The sequence below is a fragment of the Geospiza fortis genome, unplaced genomic scaffold (genome assembly GCF_000277835.1).
Source record: "Geospiza fortis unplaced genomic scaffold, GeoFor_1.0 scaffold145, whole genome shotgun sequence".
Taxonomy (NCBI): domain Eukaryota; kingdom Metazoa; phylum Chordata; class Aves; order Passeriformes; family Thraupidae; genus Geospiza; species Geospiza fortis.
This window is the reverse complement of record NW_005054362.1, coordinates 1,799,522-1,805,533: the sequence shown is the minus strand read 5'-3', so window position 1 is coordinate 1,805,533 and position 6,012 is coordinate 1,799,522. Positions and strand designations below refer to the sequence as shown.

Below are 6,012 nucleotides of genomic sequence, written 5' to 3'. Positions count from 1 at the left end.
AATAAAAACCTGGCTGAATACATGCATTTTTATCTTGCCTACAGGGATGCAACATGTGCTGAAAAGACAAATGCCCTTATTGTCCCGAGACAGTCTCATTGCCATCCATCTCTCAGAAGCTGCTGACTTGGCCTTTTGTTTTAGGAGGTGACCACAGAGCGCGTGGTCCCTCGTTGGAAGGCACCGATCCCTGCTGCCACCCCTGCACCGAGGCCACGGCTGCTGCCAGCACTGATGGCATCTGCACCAGCTGCACAGCACTGCACCCTTCTCCATGCCTCTCCCACCTCTCCAGCAAAGCAGGGCTGCCAGCAGAGCCTGGCTGCGCTGTCTGAATGTGCCATTCATGGAGCAGTCACGTCTCGGTGAGGACAGCTCTCAGCTGTTGTGGCTTCCCGGTCATCTGACTGGTGCCGGGTGCTGGAGCCAGCTGCCAGCCCTCTCCCCGGCAGCCAGAGGTGCCCACAGAGCAGCAGCACATCCACTACAGTGCTGCTTTTCAGCCTCTCCCCATCACAAGACTTTTGTCCCAGTCGCATCCAGGCGCCTTTGAGTCGGGAGTGACCCGTCTGCCCTTCCTCCAGCCCCCACGCCTGGTGCTGCGCTTCCTGAAGCCATCAACACACACCCAGGCTGAGCAGCTCTCTTCACACAACAAACACAGACTTTCTACCGTCAAAGGCACCAGGTCATTTAGCTCATCATCATGTTTCTTCTGCAGCCCTCGCCACCTCCTACCACACCTGCTCCCATACAACACCCACACCCTATCCGCAGGTCCACGTAGAACTCTTTCAGCTTCCCATGTCCCCTACTCTCCCTTACACCTCCACAGCAAATCCTTCACTTGCTCAGTATTTTGAATAAATGCTGTGACAATGACTACCAGCAAAAGTCCCCAGTCTTGCAGAAGGTCCTCCAGGGGCTGGTGGGGCAGCATGATCAGAGTCAGGCCTGAAGCACAGGAAAAGGCTCCAGAAGTGGCTGTAGTGCCTTTGCCAAACCACATAAGCAGTGCAAGTTCTTTCTTCGCCTGTGGATTTACAATCATGAGATCAACCAAAAGCAAAGCATCACCTTCTGCATCAAATCATGTCCAAAAAGAAGATTAGGGAGCAACCACAGAGGTTTACTGTGGCTTGAAGTAAAAGAAGTGTTTTGGATAAAGGCTGTATCCTAGGGAAAACAAGATTTAAATACAAACTGTGTAAACCAACTTCTTCCCAGCAATGGAAGGGAGACCCTGGGGCAGGGAATTAGGTGTCCTGTTCTTTCACCTCCATGCTCTCCCAGTCCCAGAGCAGAAAGTCAATTTCCTGAAATCCACCCGAGCTGCTCAGAGCTAATGCAATCTGTCACTGCAAAGCTACTCAAGAGAGATAGCACTGAGTTCTCGTGACAGACCTGATCAGAGTCAGTATTTCCAAGGTATGCCTTTTATTTTCAGGTCATTCCTTAAAACATTAGCTGGAGCCCAGCAGGCAGAATGGAGGAGTCCCCTTGCTCAGCTGGTAGCAGGAGTTTGTTCTTTGTGCTCGGAGGTGCTGCACCATAAACTCTTCCATTTCTCTGCTTCCTGGACCACTGACACAGACCGGCATTTTGCTCCCAGGAGACAAAAGTGTGAATAACTACTCCAAGGAAAACCACCACAGCAGCAGTAAGGCACAGTACAGTGCCCCCGTGCAGGCTTACCTGGTGCCACTGTGCCACACGGACCATGTCACCGTGGAGAGGAGCGAGCTCCTGCCATCCCCAGAGCCTCCCAACAGCACCTTCCACCGCAGGACACTGCATTGAACTCGCCCTGCTCAAACTGCTGGGAGGAGGAGTCTGGGCAGGGAACACACTCCATTCCCCCCAGGCCGCTTTTTGGCTCGGACACCAAATCAACACGCAAGCTTGCACCAAGCTCTTGTCTCTGGTTCACACAGACAAGGAAGTTATTTATCATGGGCCAAAGCAAACGAGCGATGGGGCCGGGACGCTCCTGCACAAGGGCTGTGTTGAGATTGGGGAGCTTAATGAAGGAACTGCTGAGCTGCTCCCAGCCAGGAGAGGTGGCACGGGAAAAGCACAATGGTCTCAAAGCTGGAGCAGAGGAGTTCAGGAGGGCTGAAGCTGTGTGCAGGGAATGGGGGCAAACAGCAGGAAGGAGGCAAAATGAGCCTCTTGTTTAGTAGAGAGGGAAAAGTGCTCACAAAGGGGAATTCAAGTGATGATGGAACACCAATTTCATATGAATGTGTACACACCCCAATCCCTAATCCTGTTTAGCATCTCTAGTACATGAAACACTTAAAGCACCCCAAAAGCAGAAGCTGTTTTGTCACAGGGGCTGCTGCTTGAGGACACCTTGCATGCCCTGGCCTCCAGCATCTCCAGCACCTGATACCACCCTCCTGGAAAGCCCAGCCTGCATCCCAAGGCACCATTCCTACTCTGAAATGTCAGGGCACTAACAGGAGCAGGAAGGCTGGTAAGGAGGTCACAGCAAGAAACTGGACTCACACAGGAGGAAAAGAGGGGAACCCTTCTGTTCCCAGGGTATATTGATCATGAAGAGGGTTTAAAAAGAAAGGGGGACGTGCACTACACAGGAAAATTGATCTGTTTACAGAAAATATCTGCAGGTTGCCTGAAAATGAATATCCTTCATGTGAAAGTTTCCTTTGAGAGAGCATGAACTTTGGACACATTAGAAGGTTAAGAGCGTAAGTAATGTGTTTTTTCACCTTTAGCTAAAGGTCACGGAGCATTCAAACAATTCCTCTGTTTCCAAGCTGAACATGACAGAAGTCAACTGCGCACCCCAACATTACAGCTAATGAATATGGAAAACAGAAATGTTTTCCCTGCACTTTGGCCAAGAACCACTCTGTGCCCTTAAGAAGAAACTGCTGATTATTGGAGGTTTTAGTTTTACCTCAAGAAACTCAAACAAACCAGACCCTTTTCAATAAGCTTCCTTCTTCCCGTTAAAAGCATGTTGACTTGCTTTTTGCAAGTCATTGTCTACTAAGGCAGAATTAAATTCAGGGTCATTATAAAATTTTGCACCCTTTTCACATCACACCCAGCCTTCCCAACAGTTGTTGGGACCAGATACCTCTCAGTGAGGAGGAAGAGGAGGAAGACACCCGAGCATGTTGCTTGCCCTGTGGAAGCACCCGTTTGCTGCGTCAGCCACTGGAGAGAGCTCAGTCTGGGTCAGACCCACGGGTTCACAGCCCTGCCCAAAGCTGGCAACCAAGAGTGAAACCAGACAACAAACATCCTCACTCAACCAGTACTGGTCTTCTCTGCCAGCTCCAAACTCAGCAGTAGCTTGCGGAACATGCTGCTGGGAGGAGGTGCCCATATGTACAAAGCATATTTCTGTTTGTTTACTTGAAACACACTTTTTTTCCCCCATTTTGTTGGATATTCCCTTGGGCTTTATGCAATGGGAGAAGAAAAATCCCTCAGCCTGCTTCCACTGCCTCCTGCCCCTTCACAACATCTCCTCTCACTTGCCTCATCTGTGAAATCAAACAGCTGCAATCCTTTAAATCACTTTTCATAAAGTGTCTCCAAGCCTAAAATAATGTCACGGCTCATTTCTGAGCTCAGCATCCCTGCCGCGCCGCATTTCCCTGGGTGCGACCGTCACAGTTGAGCTGTGATTATTTATTTATATTATAATAGCATTTGCAGCCCTGCTGTGCTCAGCCCTGCACACGCGCCCAGGAGGTGACCCAGGGCGTTTCCACCACCAGGATAAGGATCCCTGGGCTGACGAATTCCCAGTTCTCAGGAAAGGATGTCTTGGAACGCAACAAACCAGAACCAAAATTTAATTAGATGCAAGACATGTTAGTGTCGGGTTGGTTTTGGCCTCTCTTGGTTTCTTCCAAACAAGCCCTCACTGTGCAAACACACCCCATGACAAAACTGACCTGGCCAAGACGTGCAAGCAAATACCGCTGACTTTTAATATTAAACAGCGCAGCAACTTCAAAGGAACTGGGCTCTCCTCTCCCAAGCAATCCCACCAGAGATCAGCTCCAGCTCCAGAGCCATGGCCAGGCTCCAGCTCACGGCGCCGCCGAGCAAGAGCCACGTGTTTGTGAACAGCTGAGAGCAGCGGGGCAGATCATGCAGGGACACGCTCCCACAAACACTCTGCCTGCCCTCCCAGCACAGGCAAGGTGCGTCCCTTTGTGTGGGGCTGGCACGCTTCTGCCCACAGGAGTCTTCTGGCTTTCCATCCAAAAAAAAAAATCTCAGTTCAGACCTCTCCTGCATCCAGACACCCAAAAGGTATCACATAACTCTGGGTGATTACATGTGCCTGTAAAAATAGCTTCTAGAAGTGAATGCCAGCAGCTTCTTCCAACATTAATACAACAGAACAGAACCAGTGCTCACTGCAGGCTGCAGAAACCCCCAGTTCCAGCCCACTGCAAACAACTGCCCTGCTCATCCTGCTGTTGCAGCACTAAGGGGAAGCAGTTGGGATTTTGCAGGAGATGAGAGCTCAGCACCCCAAAGAGGACCCATTGACACTCTTTTTAATATCTGTCTCCACACTGCAGATGGGGGTTCCTTTGGTTTGCATTTAAACCACAGTCTTGCAACAACTGCAGATCGTGCTCACCTGGTCGCATCCTCCTCCTGCTCAGGTTTCTAATAAAAACGAGAACTGGGATTTTCTTTTTGAGACAAATGCTCTTGGTTGTGTTCCAGCCCCCAAACAAACACGCTCACAGCGATGGAAGCAAAGCTCCCATAAATCGAACCAGGTCAGCGTGTCTCATAGCCAGGATGAAAAGCTCCTTTGTGCAGCAGCACACAGGCCCCGAGCGATGTAGATGAGCCAGCAAACGCAGCCAAGAGCTCGTCCCGCGCCCTCCTTAATGTTTCTATTTCAAAGCCTTTCCAATCTCCAGGTCTGTTCCTTGTGCCACTCTGCTGAAGCCAGGCAAAGAGGGCAAATGAGGGAATTTCAGCTCTTCACTGGTTTAATGGGTTTCCAGGCTCTCAAGTCAAACACTAAAACCAGCACAGACTGAATTTGACCATTCAATAGCTACGACTGTCAAATGCAACCCCTAGACAAGGTCTCCTCCCTGACTTGCATTTCAGGGACCTTCCACCTTACTGTGATCCACCAAGAAGCAGCTCCAAAGACTCTTGGAAGTGTGAGCCATACTCCAGCACCTAATAAGATTCCTTTAAGCAGCCTGAGCTGACTAAAGCTGTTCCACTAAGAAGAGTTTCCTCCGTTAAGGGCTTAAACTGAAAACATTCACCCGTCCAGGATGAGCAAATACAGGCATGAGTGAGACAGCACAGAAAGGAGAGGCTGAATCCAGGTGAATTAACCTCTGTGAGTTCTGGTACATTCAACAAGGCAGAGCCAAAAAAAAAAAATCATCTCCAGCTTATGCCTTGATCCAAGAGAAAAGATTACAGGTCAAGACTAAGAGGGGGGAAAAGGAGGGGAAAGGATGAAATGGAAAGCTCAGCAGCTCAGTTATCTTCTTGCTCCCCAGGAGAGCAGCATAAAGAGAGGCAGGCCTGCTAGCAGAGGGCAGGAGGCAGGTTCACTCTCAGCAGTTTTCCTGGGAACCACGAGAGCTCTCCTGCAGATGTGAGGAGCAAGGACTGGGCTCACTGGGAAGCAGTGAGCCCACACATAGGAGATGGTCCTTCCCTTGTGATTCAGTGCCAAGGAAAGGCCATGCCAGAAAGAGCTGGAGGGCACGTGCTCCTGCTCCACAAGAATGGTCAAACCTTCCCCTTTGCCCCCAGGCTGGATGCACTCAACCAAGGGTGCTCTTGCCAGGAGGACAGACAGACACAGGAGCTCAGAAATGACAAGCCAGAGTCCATGAGGAGCACCACCACAGCAAGTGCTTAGAAAAAGGCTGGAAAGAGAGAGAAAAACTGAAAGCACCATATGGAGAAACAAAAGAGGATCCCATGAGAGAGGAACAATGAAATCCTGTACCACAGGCACGGAAATGG

General features: G+C 50.2%; 1 protein-coding gene across 1 annotated transcript in view; it reads right to left on the bottom strand.

Annotated features, from left to right (window-relative positions):
- NCOR2 (nuclear receptor corepressor 2) overlaps positions 1 to 6,012 on the bottom strand; it is a 151,926-nt gene that overhangs the window by 145,230 nt on the left and 684 nt on the right. The gene's annotated exons all lie outside the window — the stretch shown is intronic.